The sequence below is a fragment of the Rhinolophus sinicus genome, chromosome 16, assembly GCF_057876585.1.
Source record: "Rhinolophus sinicus isolate RSI-liver-muscle chromosome 16, RSI-T2T, whole genome shotgun sequence".
NCBI classification, from domain to species: Eukaryota; Metazoa; Chordata; class Mammalia; order Chiroptera; family Rhinolophidae; genus Rhinolophus; species Rhinolophus sinicus.
The window spans coordinates 40,459,530-40,485,976 of record NC_142516.1 but is presented as its reverse complement, the minus strand read 5'-3'; positions in this window follow the sequence as shown (position 1 = coordinate 40,485,976).

Genomic DNA, 26,447 nt, shown 5'->3' with positions numbered 1-26,447 from the left:
CTGAGGATGGACATGTCACCTTGGTTCCATTGAGGGAAGCATGGCAAAAACAGGAACCACTTCTAAAACATGGGCCTGGAACAGAGGTCCCTTTTCCTATGGCTAGAGAAGGTATTGATAGTAATTATCATTCAATTAAATATCATGCAGAACGATGAATTCTTAGCATGCAAAGGCATAATTATTGTTTCTGTGAAAACTATGCCACGCAGTGGGTAGGCACTATTCGGGTTAGCTATTATTGTTGTTTTTATTATTATTTTCACCATATTTATGATAAAGCATACAGAGCATCATGCTTCCATAGACAGTCTAACAAGCAAGGCCAGATAAAGTGAAGACAACTTGAATATGATTTCTGATACTACCGTTCATTAATTATAATTGTGGAGGAAACTGTTCTCCAGAGAAGCAGTTGTTAGTTTGATTGGTTCTTAAGTTAATATACTGTTTGTCTTTTCAGTTCAACGTTGAATAACTATGGTGAGCCAGAGCAAGTTAGACAGTAGTGTCTAAAATATGACTGTTGCTTGTGAAAAGCTTTCATTCTAGAGGGGATATAAGACAATTAGAACTCTTTCTAAAGGATTCTGTATCATTCATAGTATCATAGCTTCAGCAATTGTACCTCTTTTTGCTAATTTCTGTTAGCTGGACTTTTCCATTAGTTTGCTTTAATATTTCATTTAACAGATGTGCCTTGGACAACGCCCTACATAAAATGGCCGTCAGCAAATTTGGTGGGATGGTCTCAGAGCGCAGAAAATCCAAACACATTTTAGAGATGGAACAACCACTCTCTCTTGCTATTCTCTTTTTTTCCTGGGCCTGCTACTTTCCGATTGCCACCACGTACATGCCCAGAGCCTGAGAAATGCTATCCCTGTATGCGGGGCCAGAAAGAAAAATCTGAGGTGAGAGATATGACTGTTCTGGTGTTTATTTATTGGGGGCTATATACTTTTAATTCTGGCTTTAAATTCTACAGCTAGAAATGCAGTTTGTGGGCAAGGGACAGGTGAATTTCCAAAAGTGATCTCAGAAGGTTGACTTTTAGAATCCCTGAAGATGAGAATAAAAAGGGGACCTTTTAAATAAACCAAGTGCCCACAATGGCTTTATTACCACACCACTACTTCACACTGTAGATTACACGAAGGCCTGGAGACTAATTTCAGCAACAGCCACAATTTACTAGCTATAGTGGGCCTCAGATGAATAGTTTCTTGTAAAATCAGTGGCAGCTTTATCCTAGCAGAGCACAAATAAATCAGCTCTTATTATTCCACATTCATTTAATCCTGGGACATTAGTCAGCGAGCCCTTTCTGCAGCCTAATAAACAGCAGCAGCAGCAGTTTTTCTTTATGAGAGTAGTTGTTCATCCTAAATTAGAGCCAGCATTAGGCACAGGCAGAAACTTTTGCTGGATGATTTAAAGATATATAATATGAGACCATAAGAGTGTATGAACACTGTACCCATGTGTATAAATAGAGCAGGGCCATAATTTTGCTGTGGGTGGATTACTTTAGAACATGTGGCTTATTTTATCTCTTTTTCTTGAGAGTTTCCTTTGTTGCAGGTGATGTAGTTATCCTGTCCCTCTTGACGTGACTTGAGAGTCCTTTTATCTCATTTGGGAGTTGGGAAGGCATTGGAGATGTATCCTTCTATTTCTGTTCACCCGGAAGGAGCTCAACCAGTTTCCAACCTGGTAGAGGAGGATACAAGAAAGGTGTGTCTAAAATATGCACGTGGCTACTTCAGTTTACTGAGCTGTTGCTCAAGTCAAACTTATAACCCAAGCCCAAATAAAACCTTTTATTCTAGTTAGACTCAGGTCACAAGTTTTCTATTGTAACGTCACCAAATATGGGAAAAACATGACTCACATTGTTACTGATGATGCGGCTTAGTAACGTACTTTCAAAGAACCTTTCGCATATGCAAATTGGCCTTACTTCATGGATATTCAGGGTTTCTAAACAGAGGAGACTGTGGCTATTTTTTTTTTTTTAATCCATAGCATAAATAAGACCTCAGTAAGCTGTGGGCTAATTCCATGCAGGATGTTCTTTCATACCTCTAGGAATTAATAGGAAGCTATCAGCTAGATAAAAATACATGTGGAATCACTTGCTCATCACAAGCAAATCACTTGCTCATCACAAGCAAATGAAGAATCAAAAATGAATTTGTTTCCTCCTATATATAGTATGTAAATCATTTTTATTATATTGATTGAGGTTGTATACTACCACAGCTCTTCACAGCTCAGCAAGCATTAATTGAATGCCCACTATGTGCACTCCAGATCTGCTTGTTTGAAATGCATTGTTTTGAGGTGGAGAGAAGAGAAAAACTAGTCAGCCCAGATCATTAAATCCCAGGAATATAAGCAGTGGAACTAATATAAAATTGAGATACATTTACCATTATATGGATATAAAACACAGGTATCATAACTAGGTGTCATTGCATTTGACCAGTGAATTCTAGCCCATTCACTTAATGAGAATTAAAGTATTCTGATACAAGTTCTGTTATTTGGAGACAATAAAGATAGAAGCCACAAACTTGGAAATGTTACTTACTAATATTAAGGAGTTATATAGATAGATAGCACTCACATTGAATTATTTTTGTGTAGCTACAATGATACTCTGGTGTAAGTCTTTCAGTATAATACATATGTAGTCAAAACAGATTTTGTTTTCCCACAAGAGTATATCAATATGCATGATCCTTCCTCTCAGGGAGAATTATATTGGTCTGAGGAAAAACATACCAGAGAATTGAAGCAAAATCCACATAGAAATCAGGGTAAACTTTCTTGGATAGTGATTTTTCTGTAGCCTACTGCCCCTGTATGGGTGAAGGGTTCCTTTCCATCTGAACCCCTGGCCAGAGGGGTGGGCCAATTCCAGCTCATCTTTATGCAAAGTATCCTGCTGATTCCTATGGGGGGACCAGAGGATCCACAGAGAAGGTCTAAACACAAAGCCATTAGAGACACTGGAGAAATGAAACCAAATGATCAGTGTCTTATCCTCAGTGGGCAAAAGTAGCATGTTATTAAACAATGATTTTAGAAGTAGATGATCAGCTCTGTGAGCACCACAAATATCCTGTGCTTCTTTTATAGCATCTTCAAAGATTAACACAACACTTAGCACGTAGTAGACATTGTACTGCCAGTTGATTTATTGATAGCTACTGATGAAAATCATTAAATAGGAAGTCATCAATTCTTAACGATACACATTGTCTAAGATTAGTTTCTTCCAATGTTTTTTTGCACTGTTCTTGAATACTAACTACATTTATAATTTAAAAATTCCCTGGAACTGAAAAATGAAATAGCAAAGTCTTTAGTTTATATTTGCATTAATAGAGTGAGGAGGAACTGACAATTATTTGGATAATTTTGGCAACAAAACTTAGTATGTAGAGATAATTAATGGCATTGGTAGGTTGAAGAAGCTGAATTCTTAACTTATAATCATGAGCCAACTATATTTTGACTCTTAACTGCTCTTTTAAAATATATTCAGTATGGAAGTTCTTTTCCTGTCCTGGATGAAAGTTCTCATAACTTTTCTCATTGCTCTTAGGTTATTGAAAATCCAGTCACACAATAATTAAAATTCTAAACTTGCTTTAAAATTACTTTCTTCCTAACCCATTCTAGGGCTTTTTCTTTATTTCCCTACTCTTCTTTCCCCAGCTTGCTTCCTGTGGTTTCTGATCCCTTTAGCGTTTGAGTGGCAGAAGGGAGAAGACCTAAAGGATGCCAGAAAGTTCACACTTGACTGATACTCTACGGCTGTCAAGTATGCTTGGCACCTCAGGCAGTTATGAAAAACCTTTTCTCATGAGTGCTTTCATGAGTACAGTGGGGAACAGGCTCCTCCCCGTTTCTGGTGTGGGTTATTACTATTTTATTGATCTCTCGTCTATCTGGTTGCTTGCTCCTTTCATAGCCCTTAGAAAATCTTTGGCTTCCATCTTCTGAGATTTCTCTTAAGCAGCCTTCTCTGTACTGAATCAAAACAGCTCAACACAACTTTATTTTATGTACTGACTAACCTCGTCTATGAGAAAGCCTCTTTTTTTTTTTTTTTTTTGTCCCCAATAAACTATGAAAATCAAAGTCTTCCTTAATTCAATAGTCACTCATTGAAGTCACCTGTTACAGGAGAAATCAAGCTCTCTGCATATGTTGACACTTATTATACCCTCATTATTGGTGAGAGGTTAAAGAATCATCATATAGGTTCTGTTTCTGTGCAAGTCCCCACAGCCTCACAACTCCTGTTGGTACTTGTTAGTACTTTCACACCTTGGATAAAACTGAGACAGGAAGATCCTTCAACATTCTGTATTGTTGAGTTGCATGTTTTCAAAAATTGTAATTTATTCAAATGGCTGTGCCCTTTCTTCACTATTATTAGTCCCCACCTTATTCTACACTGGATATTTTATATGTAATTTTGAATCTGCATATTTGCTGGGCTTCGGGTGAAAAGAAAGAGATAGATGCAGGACGAGGTGCTTCTTCTTGCTTGTACCAAATTTCTTTCATGTAGCTATTACCCAGCATTGCCACATTTTCAATTTTCTGACATATAACTAGAAACAAATACTGTATGAGCTCTATTTTGTGGGTTAATTGTCCGTTTTGCCCTTTAATTTTGGATATCTGAATAACTTCAGCTCTGTATCTGCATGAGTCTTAATGAAAATTATGGCTTTCATACATATCTTTAGTTGTGGGGTAGGGTAGAGAGAATGTAGAGTCAGAGAGAGAGTTTGGTAGAAGGGAAAAAATGCCAGTTTTGTTTAAGTACCTAACTATTCTCAATGCTTTATGTCAGTGGACTAGAACCTATATTCTTTGCAAAGGCAAATGTTTTCCTATTGAATTTTAAACTCTGGAGAGATTTAAAGATGATCTTGTGCAACCCTTTTATTTTATGGCTTACATTGCATAATGTGTTGGAAAAATTCATCTTTTTTTAGTTGTATAATTTCAGTTCTATAAAGTTGAATCTTATATTTTAAATGATATTTTTTATTCCAGGTCACATAGCAGAATTGTGGCAGAGGTGGAGCTAAAACTGTTTTAATATGTCAAGCTTTCTCTTTCTGTTAGAGTAAAAATTGGAAAGAGATTTTCCAATATTTATGTCAGGACCTTATTTTCTGTAGGATCTAAAACAAAAATGTATTGGCCATTGGAATTCTATGCCACTTACGTCATTCATGCTTGTTAGGCCTTTCCATGGTGAGAAAGTGTGTGCAGTTGGGTAATGTTGACACATATGGAGGTAGTATAGTAATGACACTGACAATTTCTCTAAAATATCGCACTAATTTCTCCCAAGAAGCTCCTCAAAACCAAAGAAACTTAAGTAGCAAATGAAATTGAGGAAGAGTTGATGAGAAATATTTGCATATGCAATTTAATTGTACATACTTTTGGAATATTTTTAAAGATTACCCAAAGAGTACAAGATGCATCCTTACACCCTGAAAATATTCTTCTATTTTTTTTAAGTTTTATAGTTGTACATTTAAGCCCATTATTTATTTTGAGTTAATTTTAAAAATTAAGTTGAAGTTCATTTTTTTTTTTTTTTTTTTGCCTATGGATGTCCAGTTGCTCCAGCACCATTTATGGAAAAAGCTACCTTTCCTCTATTGTATTGTTTTGCACATTTGTCAAACTCAGATAAACATATTTTTGAGGGTGTCTGTTCTTTTCCATTGATCTTTGTATCTATCCCTCTGCTGGTATCACACAGTCTTTATCACTGTAGTGATATAATTCTTAAAATCAGGTAGACTTATTCCTCCAGGTTTATTCTTCTTTTTCAAAATTGTTTTAGCTATTTAAGGTGCTTTGCCTTTTCACATAAATTTTAGAATAGTTTTGTGTGTTTATGTATGCACATAATATACAAATACTCATATTATATACCATATGTATCTATGTATAAACACATGCATGTACATGCGTGCACGCACATGCACACATACACACACACACAAACACAACTCTTGTGCTGGGGTTTTGATAAACATTGCTGCAATGTTGTTTTGAGGAGACTTGACTTCTTTACTATTTTGATTCTTCCAATCCATGAACATGCTATATCTCTTCATCTTTTTAAATATTTGATTTCTTTTATCTTCATTGTGTAGTTTTCAGCATGTAAGTTCTGTACATGTTTTGTTAGATTTATACCTAAGTTTTTTATCATTGTGATTGTAAATGGTATTGCATTTTTAATTTGTCATCCCATGTTCATTTTTAGTATAAAAATACAGTTGATTTTTTTGTATGTTTATCTTGTATTCTGTGACTTTGCTAAACTCACTAGTTTTAGACTTTTTATTGTTTGTTTGTTTATAGATTTCTTGGGATTTTCTACCTAGACAATCATGTTATCTGCAAATAAGGACAGTTTTGCTTCTTCCTCTATAATCCCTATGTCATTTATTTCCTTTTTTGCCTTATTGCATTGGCTAAAACTTCCAGCAGTATGTTAAATAAGCCTTGTTCTTGGTTTTAGGAAGAAAATCATTCAGTCTTTCACCATTAAGTATAATGTTATCTGTAGGTTTTGTAGATGCTCTTTTTTCAAACTGAGGAAATCCTATACGATTCCTACTTTTGCTGAGAATTTTTAATCATATCTGATGGTTAAAGTTTTTTCAAATGCTTTTCCTGCATTTATTGTTATTAACATGTGATCCCCACCCCCTTAGCCTGTTAATGCCATGTATTAAATTGATGAATTTAAAATATTGAACCAGCCTTGCTTTCCTGAACTGAACCCCACTTGGTCATGGTATATAATTTATTTTAATGTATTGCTGCATTATATTTGCTAATATTTTGTTAAAGACTCTTGTGTCTATATTAATAAGAGATATTGGCCTATAGTTTTATTGTACTGTCTTCATCTCGTTTTGAGATAAGGGTATTTTGAGCTTCATAAAATGAATCAGAAGGTATTCCTTCCTCTTCCAATTTCTGCAACATATACTGCAAAATTGGTGTTAATTCTTTTCAAAAATGTGTGGTTGAATTCTCTTGGGAAACCATCTGGGCTTAGAGATTGCTATTTTGGGAGTTTTAAAATTCTGAATTATTAAATTTTTAAGAGTTATAGCACTATTTAGGTATTTATTTCATATTGAGTAAGTTGTAGTAGATTATATTTTGTGAAAGTTCAATCCATTTCATCTAAATGATCAACTTTCTATATGTGTTGTTCATAGTATTTCTTTATTTTCTTTTAGATGCCTACAGTGCCTGTGGCGATATTCCTGTTTCCTTCTTGATATTGTTAATTTGTGTCTTTTCTCTATTTTCTTCGTCAGTCTTAGTACGGGTTTGTCAATTTTATTGATGTTTTTGAAGAACCAGCCCTTTGATTCATCAATTTTCTCTATTGTTTTTATGTTTTAGATTTCATTGATTTCTCTTACCTTTATTATTTCCTGTCTTCTGTTAGATTTGGTTTTATTTTGTTCTTTGTCTAGTTTATTGAGGAGAGAGGTTAGATGATTGATTTGAGACTTTTCCTCTTTTGTTATGTATGCATTATTATAAATAAATACATACTCTTTTACCTTTTTATCCCATTTATAATATAATTGTGTTAAAATATTTCCTCCATATACATTTAGAACCCTTTCATACAGTGTTATAATTTTTGTTTTAACCATCAAAAATACTTCATAAAATTCAAGAGGAGGAAAAAATAAATATATTAATTTTATAATATATAAAATATATAATTTAACCATATTTTTGCTTATTGTGTCTTTCCTTCCTTCCTGATATTCCAACATTCCTTTTTTATATTTCCTTTCTGTTTGGAGAACTTCCTTTAGCCATTCTTTTAGAGTAGGTCTGTTGATGACAAATCCTCTTACATTTCCTTTACCTAAAAATAAATTCCTCTTTATTTCTGAAGAATATTTTTGCTACTCTCAGGTTCTGTGTTGACAGTTCTTCCTTTTTAGTACTTGAAAAATATTGTGCCACTTTCTTATGGCCCTTATGGTTTCTGATATTATTTTAAAAATAATTTCCCTGTATGTAAGGTATCAATGTTCTCTGACTCCTTTCAAGACTTTGTGTATAGTTTTCAGAAGTCTAATTATGATGTTTTGGCATGGGTTTCTTTGGATTTATCCTTTTGGGTTTGCTCAGCTTATTGAAGGTTTATATCTCTTGTCAAATATGGGAAGTTTTTAGCCATTACTTCTTTGAGTAATTTTTCAGACCTTCCCTTTTTCTCCTTTCTGGGGATTTGATGACACGAATGTTAGATCTTTGGCTATAGTCCCACAGTCCCTGAATCTCTGTTCACTTTTTCTCAGTCTATTTTCTTTATTCTTCAGATTGAGTAATTTTTCTTTTTCTATCTTTCAGTTCAGTATTTCTTTCTCTGTCCCCTCCATTCAGCTGTTCAATCCATCCACTGATGTTTTTATTTTGGTTATTGTGCTTCTTGCTTCTAAAAGTTCCATTCGATTTTTTATACTTTTTACTTTTTTGCTGATAATTTCTATTTCTTTGTTGAGGCTTTCTATTTATTCTGTAATTGGTCTTTAAAGCATTTTTTTTTTTTTTTATCATGGCTTCTTTAAAATTTTTGTTTCATAATTTTAGCATCTCTGTCTTCTCAGTGTTGGGATCTAATGAATTTTTTTTCATTCATTTTTTAGATCTTCTTGTTGTTTGATATGATCAGTGATTTTTTAAATTAAAATCTAGACATTTTCATATTGTTATGAGATTTTTGGATCTTATTGAAGCCTTCTGTTTTTAGCTAACTTTCTTTACCACTGATTTGGCCGGGGAAACAGGGGCACCACTTTGTTACTTGTAGGTGGAGATAGACATCCAAGTTCTTCACTCAGAATCCCTTAAATCAGAGGAGGGGCCTTCCTAAGCAGTAGGAGGTCTGACTCCCACATAGTCTCTAGTGATAGTATGGTGGGAGCTGGCCTCGTTGCTGTTGGGAGATTGGTAAAGTCCTAGCTCTTTGGTGCTTGGTTGATATAGAATGATTATTGTCTAACATTTTTCTCTCTTGATAGGATGTTCCTTTTCTGTCTTTTGGGTAGAGACAGCAGGTTTTCACTGTTTTTTTTTTTTTTTTTTTTGGCTGATCTCTTTGGCATTTCTGGATTGCTGGCTCCTTCTGCTTTAAGTCTGGGATACATGAGGCAAACAGAAAACCCAGGGAACGCACCACCATGTTGTTACCTGGCACTGAAGTACCTTGCCAGTTTACCTTCCTCTCTTCAACTTTCATGTTTGTTTTATGTGTAATGGCCAGTGTTTTTAGTCATACTTAACTTAGTGAGACGCACAGGGAAAAGTGCACCTATTGCGTATTCCTGTAAGTGACATTTCCTAAAACTCTAAAACTCTAGCAAACACCTTTTTGTTCACCTTCCTGTAGTTAATATGGAATCACAGATTTCATTTTTGGACACAATTTTTTCAGTGACTCTATCTCTTTTGTTTTTATAGGCCGTTGTTTTCAGATAACAGTATAGCCTTGCTTAAATTGGTGTCAGGGATCTTATGATATATCCCGTTCAACCTATAGATTCCTTAAGAGAGATGCCTCTTGTTTAAAACCACTGATGGATGGAGGCATTGATGTAGTTAAACCAATGTCATGGCTAATCTAACAGTCTGGAGTTCTATCTTGAAATGTATTTGAAGATATTTTCATTAGCACATTTGTTGTAGTGGGTTCAAAATCATGGAATCTCTAAGTTTCAAGGAACATTAGCTGGATTACCTCCTTATTTCAAATCCTTGGCAGATAAAGATTCATGGATTGCTAAAGCACTTCCACTGATTCATATGGAATAACCAAGGTCATAAAGGGAAACTTGTAGGCCAGAAGTAGTGAGGTAGGAATGTATGCAAAGTGGGTAGCAATAAAAAGTATGCTGTGATAATCTACACACAGGTAATGGGTATTAAAGTCTAATTGCTGTAGATATGATTTACAGTGCTTTATAACCCTTTTTATTTAATTTATTTCACTATTATATTATCTGTATGTTGTAAAATGATTTGTTGGCTGGTGGGCTGAGTATATTGTAACTGTATTCTTCAGTGTTGCCTACCTTCTTCTTCACATTTTAAAAATACAAATAGTTGAGAATGGGGCATCAAGTGTATTACATACAAGCAACTTCATTCTATGTGATTAATTATGTGACTTACTGGGGAATAATTTGTGCTAACAGTGAGCTGATAGAAGAACTAAAGATTTTTATGACATAGCAGTGCAGTGTTAGAGTCTTGTTTGTTTATATGCCTTGTGGTGATCAAAAATGACATGCTAGAATTATCATATATAAGCCACTATCAAAGAATCTTTGATGCCAGGTATTAAGAAATATCCTCTGTACCCTCCTCTGAATTGAGGGTAATCCCTGGATTTGTTCAGCTGTCTTAGATTAAAATTCAGTTACTGAAGCCCAAGACACAGCAAATATACTGTCTTCTCAACTCCACATAATGCAGATCTGAAATTCTGCAGTTAAGGCTTAGTCACATGAAAGCTCTGCAGGGCTAATCAGTGGACTTTTCTCACTGCTTTTCATAATATATTTTAGGATGGGTAGGCTTGTCTGAATGGCTCAAAGATGGAAATAGGCAAAAATGTTATTAATATTACATGAAATTAAATTATGGTTAATGCGGCTATACTGCATAGTTGATTGGGGGATAATTCTAGTTTACAACTGTTGTCTTGGCATAATTATTAACAGTGTCTCTTTCACTCTCAAAGTGTCCTTACTTAGTCAATAAATTATAGGTCACCTCGCTATGCTGTGTGTGTTTGTTCTTCTTTTTTTGCCAGCCACAGATCCCATGAAAAATATCCAACATTCAAATAATGAGCTTCTGATTATTCTAGCACTGATGTGCAACATGAGATGCAATGTGTGTGTGTGTGTGTGTGTGTGTGTGTGTGTGTATCTGGTTCGATTGCTTTGCTGGTTTGTGGAATGAGGAAGCAAGAGTTTTATAAAACACAGTTGAATCAGAGGAAACCTTAGAACCTATCTCTCCTACTACCTGAATAAAAAGGGAGACTTGAATTTATTTACAACAGGTATTATTGACTCTTCTTTTGTATCATGAGCCTTTTAACAGTCTAGAGAGCCTATGGAGGCTTTTTTAGAATCATGTTGTGAATACATACAATAGAATTCATTGGATTTCAAAGAAAATCAATTACGTTGAAATGTCATTATGCATATTAAAAATATGTGATACAGTAATATATGTCCTTCTTTATGAATGCATTAAATAGCAAGATCTATCAGCAGGTCTAATAACAGCTATAATTTAAAAGAGGTAGTAAACAAAAAATGTTTTGAGATATCTGCCACAAATGTAATATGATGTGAAAATACCTGTGATTTCTACTGGTGACATAGTCACACATTCTGCCAGTGCTAATGTGCTCTATGGTCTGCATCCCATAACTGTACAAAATGCTAAATTATAGCTGGAGGGTAGTGAAAATGAAGAAGTAATACTTTTTCACCCAAATTCCTAGACCTCCTGACTTATATTAAGGTACCTCTTGGCTGGAGGAGAGAATGTCTATAGACCCTAGGTTAAGTATCCCTGCTCTAAAATAATATTAACTAAGTTTGAGGAAGGCAGATTATTTTTCATACCTATTTAAGTAGGTATGAGGTTAAGGTAGCAAAATAGCCCAAATAAGGCAGAATCATGCTTCTTGGTAGAGTAAATAAAATCAGATACTTTTATTAAAAAAAAATTCTCTTTGTGTGCATTCAGTTTTACAAATGTCTGCTTTTCTGTCACGAACACTGCAGATCAAGTAAAATATCTTCCATTTTTATATAGAATTATGATGACAACATCTTTCCATTTTATTCCATGACACCATTCTCTCCATTCAGATCTCACTGGGTTCACAAGCTTGAGAGACTGTACATACTTTCAGAGAGTAACAGATGGCAGCATTCCGCCAATCTTTCTGGTCATTTATTGGATCAGTGGATCATAGGTGTTTGTTTGTCAACTAATATGTATTTTTCTCTTGCTCAAAGTTAGGGTTACACCCAGAGTCAGTACTAGCCACATTGCCCAGTGCTGGGGTATGTTTCAAGGTCTCAGAGAACCAGAAGTAGCAAGAATGGATACTCCATATTACAAAAGAGAGCCCATGGTCTATGTTGAAAGAGGTATTAAAAAAGTAAGGCAAAGTGTCTGGAAGGATGCAGTTAATAGGTTGGAAAGTGCAGTCTAACGCCAAAGAACTGAAGACAGGCTCCAATTCGATTACAAATTAAGCTGGAGGTGTATAGGGGTCATTGTGATTGGGTTCTGAAGACATTGGTGCCAGGATCCACTGGTGATACAAGGTACTAATTCAAGGTAGATATGTGCAATCCTTTCCTATCACTTTTCTGTATTCTATGCTCTTGTTATTATCAGGTCCATGTTCTTGCCCTTATATCTGACATGTATTCCATAATGGGACAGCTGATGTTTGGTGGGTTTGAGCAAAATAAGTGAGACAACAGTTGGCTTCCTTCCCATTTGTCTCCTTTCCTAGTCTGGCCTATTTCTCGTGTTAAATCATAGGTCTGATCCTCCTCTAGACTGAGATGGCACTGGGAGAAATCTGGTTGGGGCAGGAGCTCTACAATTATGTATCATTTCAGATGAATCACCTTCCCTAACACTCCAACATAAACAGAAGAAATCCCCTTGCTTCTCTGGGCTTAATACTGAGGGCAGGATACACTTCTGACTATTTTTTAAGTGGCAGCCCCTTCCTGTTCCAGACCTAAACTGAATTCACAGAGAAGAAAGTCATTTTGGGCCTTAGAATGTGAAAGCATGAGCATATAAGAGTGGGTAAGAACAAGAGAGTGGATATGAAAGGCTCATTACGGCCCATCTCTATTATGTTACCCAGGTCCTTTTTAAGTTTCTCTAAAGGCTTTTTATTTGACTGTTTCTCCCACCACGACATGCATCAAAGAAAGACAGGAATGAAGATCGAACATGTGTTAACATAAAGTGTTTCTGCCATAAATAAAAAGGCAGAAAAATCACCGTGCATGTTCGGTGGTGATGGGAGACTTAGCTTCCAGCAGCAGGGTTGGGAAAAGCCTGGAGAGGGGCCCAGGTTTTACAAAGTCAGAATGTGTCAGGGGATAGAGGGTGCAGGGCAGCTAGATGGAGGGGGTGCGGTGTCCACTCTTCTCTTCTTTTGGCTTGAGAACAGTGTGATAAGGAGAAAGGAGAAGAAAAGCCATAAAGTGAGCAGCTATGAAACAAAACGGAGGGAGGGTGACAAGCAGTTCCCAGCTGCCAGTACATTTCAGTGCATCAGTGTTGATTTTGGACTAAAACCTTCTTTTCAGCCAAGCAGGCAGGCAGAGGTGAATTTATCAGGTGTGATTTTTATCAGAACCCACCATATGAGGTGGCCAGCAGTCCCCGCGGGACCCTAGTGCCTGTGATTGGCTCTGACACATCGTGCCAAAAGGGCTCTTATTCCAAAAATGATCTTCTTTTTTAGATGGTATTGAGTTGGGACTGATTTTGATAGCCAGTTTCAGTCAAGAATCATAAAGTTATTGCACATTGAAAACCGTTGGTATGAGAATCATTCTCTCCCTCATCATTTCACAGGGCTGCAAGGTTACAGAAAGGTCTAATCAATTGTCAAACTCGCTTTTATCACCGAGAAGGTGGTAAAAAAAAAAAAAAAAAAAATCTAACTGCCCTACTGTAGGGGGTTCTTTGACTACACAGCACCCTTTCCCACATACAATGCGGCTGTGATTAATGTCCTCCCACCTCAGACCTTGTTAAAACCTGTTCTCTCAAGCAGCCTGGTGGAGCACAGTGAGAGCAGGGCCGAGGTTGCATAAATCAACGTGTTCTCACAGCCCCCAGGATATCCATTATAGATGCCAGCTGGATGGCTGGAAGATAGAGAAAAATGAATATTGTATCCTGTGGCCTTTTGCCTCTAATGACCACTTTTCAACATTTTTGAAGGCATGATTAAATTTTGATAACTGGGGAAGTCACTCTGAGCAGGCTGAAATAGAGATAAATTGACGGAGGGTCTGACATCTCAGTGGAGAGCAGGCAACTAATTAGTGTGTGAAGCGCACTCTGAAAGAGATGTAAAAAGGAGGCAGGTTTAATCAGAGGAACTGCTGAGGTACAGGAACAGTCAGGGATAATTGCGGCCTAGGTAGAAATCACAGGCTCAATGAGCGGCTTTCTCTGTCCGCTTGATTGGCAGCCGCTGACCTAGTGGCCGGCACCCTTGAACCCTTTACAACAGTAACAGCCTTGTCAAAGCAATTTGCTTGCAGCTCTCCGTGACCAGTTATTTCAGCCGCCGATCTGGGACACCCAATTTCAAAGGGCGCTGTGCTCTCCCCTGGCTGGAGGGAGCTGGGCGGAACAGCCTCATTGCCCTTTCTGCCCCCAACCCTCCACAGCCCACTCCCACTTAGGCATGCTCCTAGGAGGCTTGTACAAAGATACTGTGTCAGGGCCATTCGGCTGTTCATTTGGGGTACAGAGGTGCAGGGCCGTGAAGCCGTGTACGGGAATGCGGGGGGCTGGGGGGGGGAAGGGAGTGCCAGTGGTGCAGAGGTGACTCCACGAGAGGACTTATCGCTGGAGGAATGGCGGTCTCTAGTTGCCTGCTTTTTCAGGCCGTGAGGCATGCTAGGCAAGACTGGTGTGGCTATCAGGTGTCTCCACCTTCCTTCTTGGGGATGTGCGAGGAGGCTCAGAGGCGGCCCAGTTAGGCCCTTCCACCCCTTTCACAACTGGCTGGAAGATGCCATCATAGCATGTAGGCATTCATTGTATTTTATTCATTGTTTTGTATTTAAACTGGTAGGATTTTATTTCTAGCAGGGAGTTTTCTGACTTAAATTTGTGTTTAGGAAGGTAACCTTTATCCCCCCCTCAAAGCTGCATTAGCGACTAAGACTTTATTTTTTCCCTTTATTATGTTGTGTTTGGGAAAAAGGAGGTTAGAAAGAGGAACCAAGATTGCAAAGAGATGGGTAGGAAGCCCCCAGGGGAGTGGTATACGGGCTCTATTCTTTAAAGTAGGTGAATTAGTGTTTCTTCCTCCTCTTTTCTGTCTCCCTCTCCCTTTGGCCTAGAGCTTACTAGTTTCTCTTTTTAAATGTATCAGTCACCTGGACATGGGAAAATGCCCCAAACCAGAGTGGTTGATGTGATTTATATTTGTAGTGACAGCTTGTGATTTCAGAGAAGCCTACAGTGAGAATTACCATTTTTTTCTCTTTTTTTAATGTGGCATTTTTTTCCTCACATAAAAATTGATCCTCTGATTGTTACACAGAGGATCTCCTTACGTTCGTTGAATGTCCTGGTCCTTTTACATTTGCTATGTGACTTGGCCAAAGGGAGCTTCTAAGGCTTGTATATCACACGTGGCTGCCTGCTTGGTGAAAATGGGCATGGCTTCAAATGGTTGCTCATTTCCCTGAGCACACCTATTGAATGTTGGATGGAGAGGCTGCTCCAACCTAACTTATGGGATCCTCCTCCCAGTCCTTTCTCCTTAGAGACTGGCTCCTCTAAGTGAAGACCAGTGAATGTTCTCTAGCGTCCTGGCCTAAGAGTTCCTCAGGAAGCTGGAAGATTAGGGGCCACATATTACTGTCCCCAAAGTGACACCTGGCCTCACAATTCCCAATCCCTAAGAGATGGGTACTTGTCATTTTCAACATAGTACTCCCATTGCTTACAGTAACAACATGGTAATTTACATTCCTTTCCTTCTCCATATCTTAGTTGGGAAGTGCCATGCAGAATGACATGACAGTATCTGGACTGTAGGCTCTCCCAATTCCTAGATAAATAATTACAATGCATCATGATAAATAAAGTAGGACGAACACCAGGGATGCTGTGGAAGGACAGAAGAAGGAGTCTGCGTTCTGCCTTGGTAACTGAGGAATGCTTCAGAGAAAATTGAAGGATGAGTATGAGTTTAGCAGGTGAAGATGGAATTGAACTGAATTCTCTGCAGAGAAAAGAGGATGTGCTCCATCCTGAAAAGTCCCTGGAGGGCACCATGGATTCAGTGAGCACTTGGCCATGGCCCAGGCATCCTGAAGACCATCACCAGTAAGGCAGACGGCAGCCAGATTACAAGAGGTCTAGGATGAGGTTGAGGCCACATCTGCATCCATTTTAGCACCAAAGCTTGTATAATACCTGGCGCACAGTAGGCGCTGAATAAATGTTAATGAATGAGTGAAGAGACAAATGAGAATGTTAACAGGGAATCTTGTGACATTTTTAAAATAAGGAATGAAACTGGTGGATAATGTGGAGGATGGTCCATCTTTCAGGGGATACTAATAGTAAGGAGACCAGGTGAAATAGACCAGGAGAAGGAAGGCAGGAAGGGCTGAAGCAGGAACATATCCTAAGGAATGCAAAGGAGGGCACAGATTCAAGAGATGTTTTGGAGATGAACCTACAGTGCTCAATTGGATATGGAGAATTAGAAGTTGAGGGAGACAATCCTGGCAACGCCTTTAGGATATGTGGCTTGGGTAAGTATAAATAGTATGGCAGAGCTAGAGTGTGGTTGTGGGACAGAGCAAAAATTAAATAGGACTGAGCACCTATAGAGTTCAGCCAGGCATCTTTGGGAAGGGAGGTGGGGAGAGTGCCAATAAGGCTTATTACCAACATCTCCCCAAATTCTCCACTGTGGGTTTATGGGTCTGTGTTTATTTCAGCTGGTCATCTCATCCTTCATTGGTATGTTATGAAATTTTGATAAGTGTATAAAATTATTTTCCCTTGAGTTTTAATACTGTTAACTATGATTTCTGTTCTGTCATATGAGAATGTTGAGTTGAGTGGATTGTCATTGTATTAGATAGATTGTGTGGAGTAGGGTACAATTTATTAAAAGTAATAGAAGGAAGAATAGCATTATATCAAAGCTGATACTAAGGAAAATGGTACATACATATATTATAACATTTATTTATTTAAAAATATATTGCTTATCGTGCCAGATATTTGTCTAAATGTTTTACAAACATCAATTAATGAATTAATTTTTTTCTAATATCCCCATGAGGAAGATGTCATAATTATGTGTGTTGTGCAGATGTGGAAAATGAGGAACAGAGATGTTAAGTCACTTCTGTGATTGCCATCATAGTGTTTGCTAATACCTCTAAACTTTTCTTGTGGTGGGATAATTAAGATCTGTTCTCTTAGCAAGTTTGATGTCTATAATGTAGTATTGCTGTCTATGGTCACACACTGTACATTAGATCTCCAGGATTTATTTATCTACTAGCTGCAAGTTGTCCCCTTAAACAACATCTCCCAACCCTTCCCCACCCCACACCCAGCCCGTATAGATACTAAGTAGAAGAGCCCAGATTCAAACCCAATTCTCTTTCCAATGTCCCTGCACCTATCCACTCCTGCAGGCTGACTTCTCTTGTTAAATTGTGTCCTGTGTGGATAGTTGCCAGTTCAGGAAGTGATGAGTAGTTGGGCCTGAAGAGTAACCCCATACAAATGATGTCACAATTATAAACAGTTTTATAAACATGGCGACAGCATTAAACGTTAGAAAGGATTCACTTATGGTAACTATTGAGGACATGTTTAGTGTTATTTTCAATTTTCAATCTTTTCCATCCATTTATATCTGCTGATGAAATGTTTAATATTTCGCAAACACAAAATGGTTGAGAATCCCTAGTCAAATATTTCCATTGATTTTGTCCAGAATTCAACCCCTTCCCACTCCCCTGGGAAAGGATTTAGGCCCAGCAGGCATGGAGTCTGATAAGGTGGATCTGTGATATTGAAGTAGAACTCCAAAATTAATTCAAGAGCTCTTCAGATGTGTGTGAGTGCCTGTTGCATCTGTCTGAAGACTTTGGAACTACCTATTGGTGAAAAAGAAAAGATTATGGAGTCAGACCACCTGAATTCAAACCCTGTCTTCACCACTCACCAATCATGAGACTTTGGGAAGGTTACTCATTACTTTGCCTCTCTGTGCCTCACTTTCATCAACTGTGAAATGAGGATAATAATGGTCCCTGCCTTAGAGGATCATTGCAAGGTTTGCATGCTCAGAATAAGCTCTCAATATGTCTGCTTTTATTAATCTGCCATTAGCACCCCAGAAATCAATCCATCTACCTCATCTCCCCACAAATTCACCTCTGTCTCTTTTGTATCCCTGTAACACCTGTCTGAATTGTTAATACTGCAAAGATAAGGTATTTAGGAATGGGGTTCCATAACTTACTCCTCAGATGAGACTGCACATGTAGATGGAGTGGGGCATTCAGAGAGATGTCTTCACCTGACACACTCCTTCCCAACTATGCTCACTGTGTCCGTAATTAAAACAAAAAACAGAAACAACCCACAAAATGGCTGGTATATGAGGCATTTAGAAAGTGCCAGTATAGCTTTAATCCTGTGGTTTTCAGAACGTCCATAAACCCTTTACTGTTTAAAAAACACACATATGGGTGTACCTTGAGGGCATTATGCTAAGTGAGGTAAGTCAGAGAAAGATAAATACTGTATGATACCAGTTTTATATGGAATCTAAAAAAGCTGTACTTGTAGAAACAGAGATTACAATGGTGGTTACTTGGAGATGTGGTGGGAGATTTGGGGAGATGTTTAAAAGTACAGCTTACATCTAGTCGATAAGTCCTAGGGATCCAATGCACAATTTAGTGATTATAGACAACAGTACTCTATTACAGACATCAAACTTGCTAAGAGAATACATCTTAATTATTCCCACCAAAAGAAAGAAATAATTATGTGATGTGATAGAGGTGTTAGCTAATGCTACAATGGCAATCATACTGCAACAGTTAAATGTATCAAGTCAACAATGTGGTACACTTTAAATTTATATAATACAATATTACATGTCAATTATATCTCAATTAAAAATACAATGAAAAATGTATCTCTTCTGATGATCATAATTCTATAAGTCCATGTTATTTTAACGATTCTATTTCTTAATGTACTTCCCATGTACAAAATTAGCGTAACTGATGACACACTCTCATAATTAGTCCATACACAGCTGGCTTCTTTTTTCACTCTTTGTTGTTAAAATTATGTGCCACGGTAAAGGGCCCCAGTGATGTGCCTAAAGCAGGGCAGTGGAAACTGTTTGGCCCCCATAGGAAGAAGTATTTTATCACTAACATTGTTTAGAACTGCAAGGACATGGTGATTGATAAAAAGAAGACCCAACTTTTGGCCAGTGTTACTATTGTTATAAATTCTCTGGACGGTGCACTCCTTATTGCATGAGCCTGTGTCCTGCCCCTGGTGCACCACTAACATGTACAAATCATAAACGTCCACTCGGTCAATGTTACATACCTACACCCTCTGATAACCACCATGCAAATCAAGATGGCGAATGTTTCTAACACCTCAGAAGTTTCCTTCATGTTCTTCTACATCAATATTCACCCCCACTCCCAACTTAGAGGTAACCACAATTCTGACTTCTGTCAACATGAGTTAGCCTTGCATGTTCTTAAACTTCATATGAATAGAATCATGTGGTAAGGACTCTTTTGAGGAAGTCTCCTTTTTCTTAATGTTGTGTATTAAATTCATCCAAGATGTTGCATGTACTGGTAATGTGTTCTATTTTGCTACTGTGTAGTATTATTTATATAACGATGCAGCAATTTATCCATTCAGATACTGGTGGATGTTTGGTTGTTTTCATTGTTTGGGATACTATGAGTGAAGCATCTATGAAGGTTCTTATAGACATATGCTCTCATTTTCTTTGAGAATATACATAGGGGTGAGATTCTGGGAGGCGGGGGACATCCTCCTGGCATGGAAGATAGGTTTAACTTTAGTAGGTACTGCCAAACTGTTTTCCAAAATGGTTGTGCCAGCATGGTCCACTTTTATTTATTTAATTAATTGTTTTTAAAAGTTGAAAAAGTATTTACATACCCACCGCTGCCTTAAAAATGAAGAAACTGATTAGACAGAGATTTAGTGCTTATATGTATCATGCATCTAGAAAAATGCCATAGATGAGAGTGACACCAGGTTTTTTGAATCCTAGGACAGCTCTGTCTCTGTTACAGTTTCTTTTTTTAACAACTCTTTAGAAAACATTGAGTTATCTGTAAGCAGGAAAGATACTTGTAAGGCATATACTGGGACAAAATAGGGAGGAGAAAAAAAATTCAAATTTTGGCCAGACAAAAATGTGCATTTGGCCCTTCTGCCAAAGAACTTGCTGGCAGAGAGCAACACTGCCTGTCGGACATGGATGCTGGCCTGATTCCCGGCACAACCTGCTTATACTTTGTTTGGCATCATAGATTCAAGATTTTATGTGCCCACAGGGCCAATGCATGGCATCCTCGACAAGACTTCTTGTATTCACCATTAAATGTTTCCTTTCATTCAGAAAGATAACCTATACCCTTGCTAAACAAAGTGTGGTCCAAGGAACAGCAGCAAGACATCAATGGGAGCTCATTGGAAATGAAGATTCCCAGGCCCCACCCCAGACCCCACCCCAGACCTTCAAAGGCTGCATTTCAGCAAGGTCCCCTGGTGATTTTTAAATTCATTAAATTTTGGAAAGCACAGATTTGTACTGTGGCGGATTAGAAGTCCCTTTCTCCTGCTTTGGGGTTTTTTGGGAATGTGAGTTTTCATCTCCGAATCTCAGTTTCCCAGCCTGAGAAGTGGGGCTAACGATATGTACTTTGCAGAGTTGCGATAAGACTAAAAGATAAAATAGAGGAGAAACAGCAACAACAATTCCAGAAAAATGTTGATATTTAGCCAAGTGGTAGCTGGTCTTCATAGAGGTATTTTCAAGCAAGATGGGTTCCTCTAAGTTTCTCAGTGGTGAAATGTAAGCCTTTAGCTATTGTAAGCACTCGGCATCCAGTGCCCGGTCCTCCCCTTCCTCACCTGTGCCAGCACTGCAGGAGAATTAAGTGTCTGTAAATGTCAGGCCCACGTTGGAGCTGTCTGTGGAAGTTACCGAAGCATGAGGGCCAGGCTCCCGGTCTGCCTCAGCTGATGCTCTTTGCTGACTGCTCTCTGAAAGCCACAGAACTTAACTTAAAAAAAGAGAACAGCAGCCATGGAATCAAAAGAGCAAAACACCCGCCAGGATAATAAGCAGGCTTTCCAAGGGAAGTTTGTTATATAATAGGACACAGACATTCATGGGGGAGGAGGAGGGGAAAAGGGTTGGCAGAGGGGAGATGTGACATGTCAGAAAGGCTGGTGTGTATAAATATTGCTCAGAGGCAAATTAAGGATTTTGAAAAATAAGCAAGTAAGGGTCTTTCCAGCTGAGCTGTCTTGAAAAATGAGATGTCCCCGAAGCAGAAGTTAGTGTATTTTTCCTGGTTGAATAGGAAAAATATGTTTGATTGGACAGATGTCTTTAACGATGATAATTACATGGGTACCTGAAACATTACCTGCCTGGTCATTTTCTGCAGGGTTCATATCAGTGGAACATATTTTAAAAATATGGGTTTTATTTAATGACCTTTCTCTCTTTTCCTGTTACTAGTTTTCACTGTATGATTTCTGACTTTGGTGTCAGATTGTACAGGAAAGCAGTTTAGAAGGGCTGGGTGATAAAAACAGGCCCCATCAATTTTTATAGGGCCAGCAGCAGTGATGACTTAATTGCTACCTTGTGAAAAGGCTGTGATCCTTATGCTAAATTATTTAAGAAAGAGCTTTCAATGTACGTTTTCAGAATTCTGTCCTGTCTCTTGGCATTTGAACTAGTACCAACAATTTGAGTGCAGAGAGGCTGAAGAATAGAAAGTTCACGGCTAATTTGCATTACAGGATTTCACCAGCTCAGTGGAGCTTGGGTGCTGGAGAGGGTGAACACGGGGAGGAAAACACAGACTACGTACATAATTAGGGCAGTCAATCCAACGCGGTAGCCAGCACGCTTCCTTGTGTTTCAAATGGAGTATTGTACCTCCTGTCACGATGACATACTCAATTAAGCGATATCCTATTATTCTTTCTCACCCTATGGGATTTAATAAAAACATTATTGAAACCAAGAGAAATCATTCTAAACACAAGCAAAGGAAAATTCTTTGATTGGAATTATAATGACATCTTTCACATTCGCTGACAGGTAAATTATGAACATTTGCAGCAAAATTTGGGAGCATAATGTTAATTTGAACTAAGTTCAGACTATCTGCAGGGCTTTTATTTTCATAAATGAGTGTCAAACTGTTGAGAAGGAGGGAAGCTACTGCTTCTTTCTCTGGAAGGCAATGCCTGTAGCATTTATCTTATAGATAGTGATAATAAGTACAAAGTAATGAGGGTCAGATTAGGACATGGTGCTTCCTTATGAAGCAGTCATTTCTCAGAACTCTCTATAGTCTGAAGCTTTCATGGGAGGGTGGATGATTTTCATTTTCACTTATTGTGTGCATCAATTTCCAAGTATGATGTGTCCAACTGATAATATTTTCAAAGCTGCTGATTTTCTAATGCTTCAGCATAATTGTAAAAAAAAAAAAAAAAAAAGGTTACATCAAATTATTGCTGTCCCAAACTTGGGAGATTTTGAATTTTATTTCCTGGGGAGGGAAAAGCCCCAACATGTAAACAACAATATCAAAACTTGCAAACAGACATTGAAAATATTTTGCAAGGAAAGAGAGTGTCTTAATATGCGCTAAAGTCAGTGTCTTAATATGCGCTATTTCTGGTGCTTGTTTTGGAGCTCAGACTCCTCCCAAGGGTTTCTTATCTACAAACCATGCAAAGAAAGTATAACTTTAGTGTCTCTTTCGCTGCTACTAATTGAAATGAGTCACTAAGAAAATTTTAAAAGGGGTTCATTGGAGCTTTAGCAATGTTTTAATAAGTTTGAACACTGAACAGTACAGGGAATGAATGGATTAAAGCTGCATCCACTAAAACAGTGAACACATGCACTGTTAATTATAGAACATGTACTGTTCCTAGGAACTATAATTGTCACAAAATCCTAAAGACATCAGGGCATTTGATGTCATATAATCCAGCCCTAAAGCTCTATGGTACACCCACAATTTTATTGTTTGATGTCTGCTTGAACACATGAAATAAAGGGAAAATTAGAAATCCCATTAGATTTTAAATATGCTCTATTTTTTTAAAGAAAATTTAAATATTCACCCCATCTCTTCCTCTCTATTGATTTACTTTATGATCATAGATCTCTCTCTGGAGCCACATGGAAAATTCTGATCCCTTTGCTGCAGGACATAATTTCAAATTTATATATATATATATATAAATTTCTATGTCACTCCCAAATTTTCCTCAGTATGAATACTTTAAGCAGTCATACAGTTATTTGTTCATGCAACCACTCATGCATCCAGTCATTTAACAACATTTACTGAATACATACAATGTGCCATTAGCTGCATAAGGCAGAAGAAATACAATATTAAATGTACACAATAACATTAAAATGAACTCACGATCATTTCTCATTTACCATTGTTATTGGCACTTAGTATGCATTATGTCATATAACTCTCACAATAACCTTATGAGAGAAGTACAATTTTTCTCTCCATTTTACAGATGTAAAAACTGAGGATTAGGAGAATTAAGTATTTTGCCTCTAAATTTATGCAGTGGTGAAACAGAAATTTGAACTATATTTGCTTTTAACTATTCAATTTTTACTCTGTAGCCTATGTTGGGAGATACACATGCAAACAATTACAATACAATTTAATATGTACTACATAATGAAGATAACATAAGAAACATGGAAGGAAGTGGATTTAAGTCAGACTACAGGGTTCAAGAGCATGTAATTCTTTGAAGATGCACTCTTGAAGAATGAGTAGCACAGGCAGGGAGGCGAGAAGATGATGTACAGAGTAGATGAGCATGAAAAGTTAAGGTAATGGCTCATAATAAATGTTACTAGAGCATACGGTACAGGGAGAGGTGGCTGGAGATATCAGGAAATCAATAGGAAATCAGGGATTAGAATTTAGAGAACTGCAAACAGCAAGGAAGCTAGAAAACAATCCTTAGAAAGTGGTGGGAAATTGTCAATGGGAAGTTAATAATTTGGTTTGCATGTTAGAAAGTTCTTTTTAGCAGCGTTTTCAAAGTTAAATTGGAGAGGTCTAGACTGGGAACTTGGAGAGCAATCTGAGGGGATATGGCACCAAGGAATACTTTTGAGTTTGTCTACAAATACTACACCCATAGAAGAAACTACTGCCCTCCAGGTGACTTCAAAGCCGCACAGATTAGAGTAGGGGGCACAGGATACCAGGGGTGTCTGCTTTGCATCAGAGGCTATTGACTTTGGGGCCTGTATGTACTTATCTTTCAAACTGTGCTTCTTAATTTCATGGGGCCAGGACTTTTATATTCTAAATGAATGGTCTGCCTTTGTTGCTGGTATGTGTGGCTGGCCAACTTTGCTGTTTGGCTGCCCCTTGTGTATTATTAAGTGCCCTTTTTCTACCAATTAAGCCCCAAAGATAACAGAAGCAAACTAATATGTGATTCAATAGAATCTTTGCAATATTTAAAAGTTCTAATATTAAGGACTATGTTGGGTTATTGAGCATTCAATTAAAGAGCCTCAAGTGTTTAATTTAGGATTTTCCATAGGACAGGTATTATTTGTTAATTAGTTAACTAAGGAACAAATGATTATTGAAAACATGCATTAGGATTAAGCAAGCTGCAAGAGAGATAAAGATATCTCCAAGGCAATTAACTCACTGTAATTTTAATGATAAATGTGTAATTAGACTCTTATTCTAAAGAGATTGTTTGGAATGTTTCTTGCAAGCATTAAACAGGCATGTAACAAGATATTTACTTATATAACAAGCAAAATGTAATTCTAATTCTTATTAAGCATCAGCCAATGTGTTCAAATGATACCTAATTTGCTAAAAGCAAAAAATTTACAAGTATTAGTACTTAAAAATATAATCCATTAAAAGCTTATGTAACTAACTTAATTACATTACAACTAGATTTATCCTCAAGCCTATTTATTTCACCTCTTAGACAATTATCTAAGACTTTCAAATGTATTATGACTTAATAAGCCAACATTTATACATTTATGTCTTCGACAATTGAGGGAATTACTAGTGCATCACAGAATAAAAATCTTTCTCCCTCTTTTAGTGTCAACTTGTCATGAGAGAAATAGAGTCCCTTCTTGGATGTCTAGAACCTACCACAATTCCTGGTACATGGTACTCCATAAATGTCTACTAAAGTGATTTGAATGAGCAGAATCAGGAAGCCTAGGTGTTTCTTGAAGTACATAATTGTTTCTCTCTCTTTTATTGTAATCCCCTGGCTGCCATCTCTGCCTGTGCTATCCTTCTGTATATTTTTTCTCTTCCAGCCAGCAGGCTGGTTGAGTAGGGGCTAGGGAAATTGTATCCCCAAAGGACTAGCATGGATTGTGGGTACTGTGGGAATTGCAATAACAATGATGATCATATTAATACCTGCAAGCATTTATTAAGCACTTATGGTTTTCTAGGCACAGAGAGAGACTCTTTATATTGTCAATAATGCTATGAAGTAGACCCTCCTCTTAGATTTGTATTTTAAATGGGGAAATTGAGGCTTAGAGCAGTTACATATTTTCCCAAGGTCATGCAGGTAATAAGTAGTGGACCCAGCACATCATCCCAGGTATTGTGAAGGCAGAGCCAATTCTTGCCTGAGATTGGATTTTCTTGACACAGATCCTGAGATGGAGTCACTTGTACGACTGGTTTATGAGAACACGCTCTCAGGGGAAACATGTAAGGGAGTTAGCCAAGCAGGGTAGGGGAAAGAAGCTAGGCAAAGATATGACCTAAGTCTGATTGTACAGGGAGCTCTGGAGTATAAGCAACATATGGATAGTCCCATCTAAATGTCTGGGGCAGGAATTTGTACCCCAGAATCTTTCTCCTATGGGTTGTCCGCTACCCGTGAGGAAGAAGGCATAGCCTTACAGGTATGTTCTGATGGGAGGTAGCTCATTTTGGTAGAGGCCAGATCCTGGGACAAGTGTGTCTGGTTAGCTGTTGTAGCCAACTCTCACAAAAGCCGGAAGATGGGTACACCACCCAGTTACAGCAATTCTGGGCAGGGAGCCAGTATGAGTCTACCACAGAAACTGCTTCCGTAATCGTTATCTTAACTTCCATACCCTGATGAAGAACACAGGATTTTTGTCAAGCAGACTAGCTTTTTATCTGATCTGCACTTTCCTG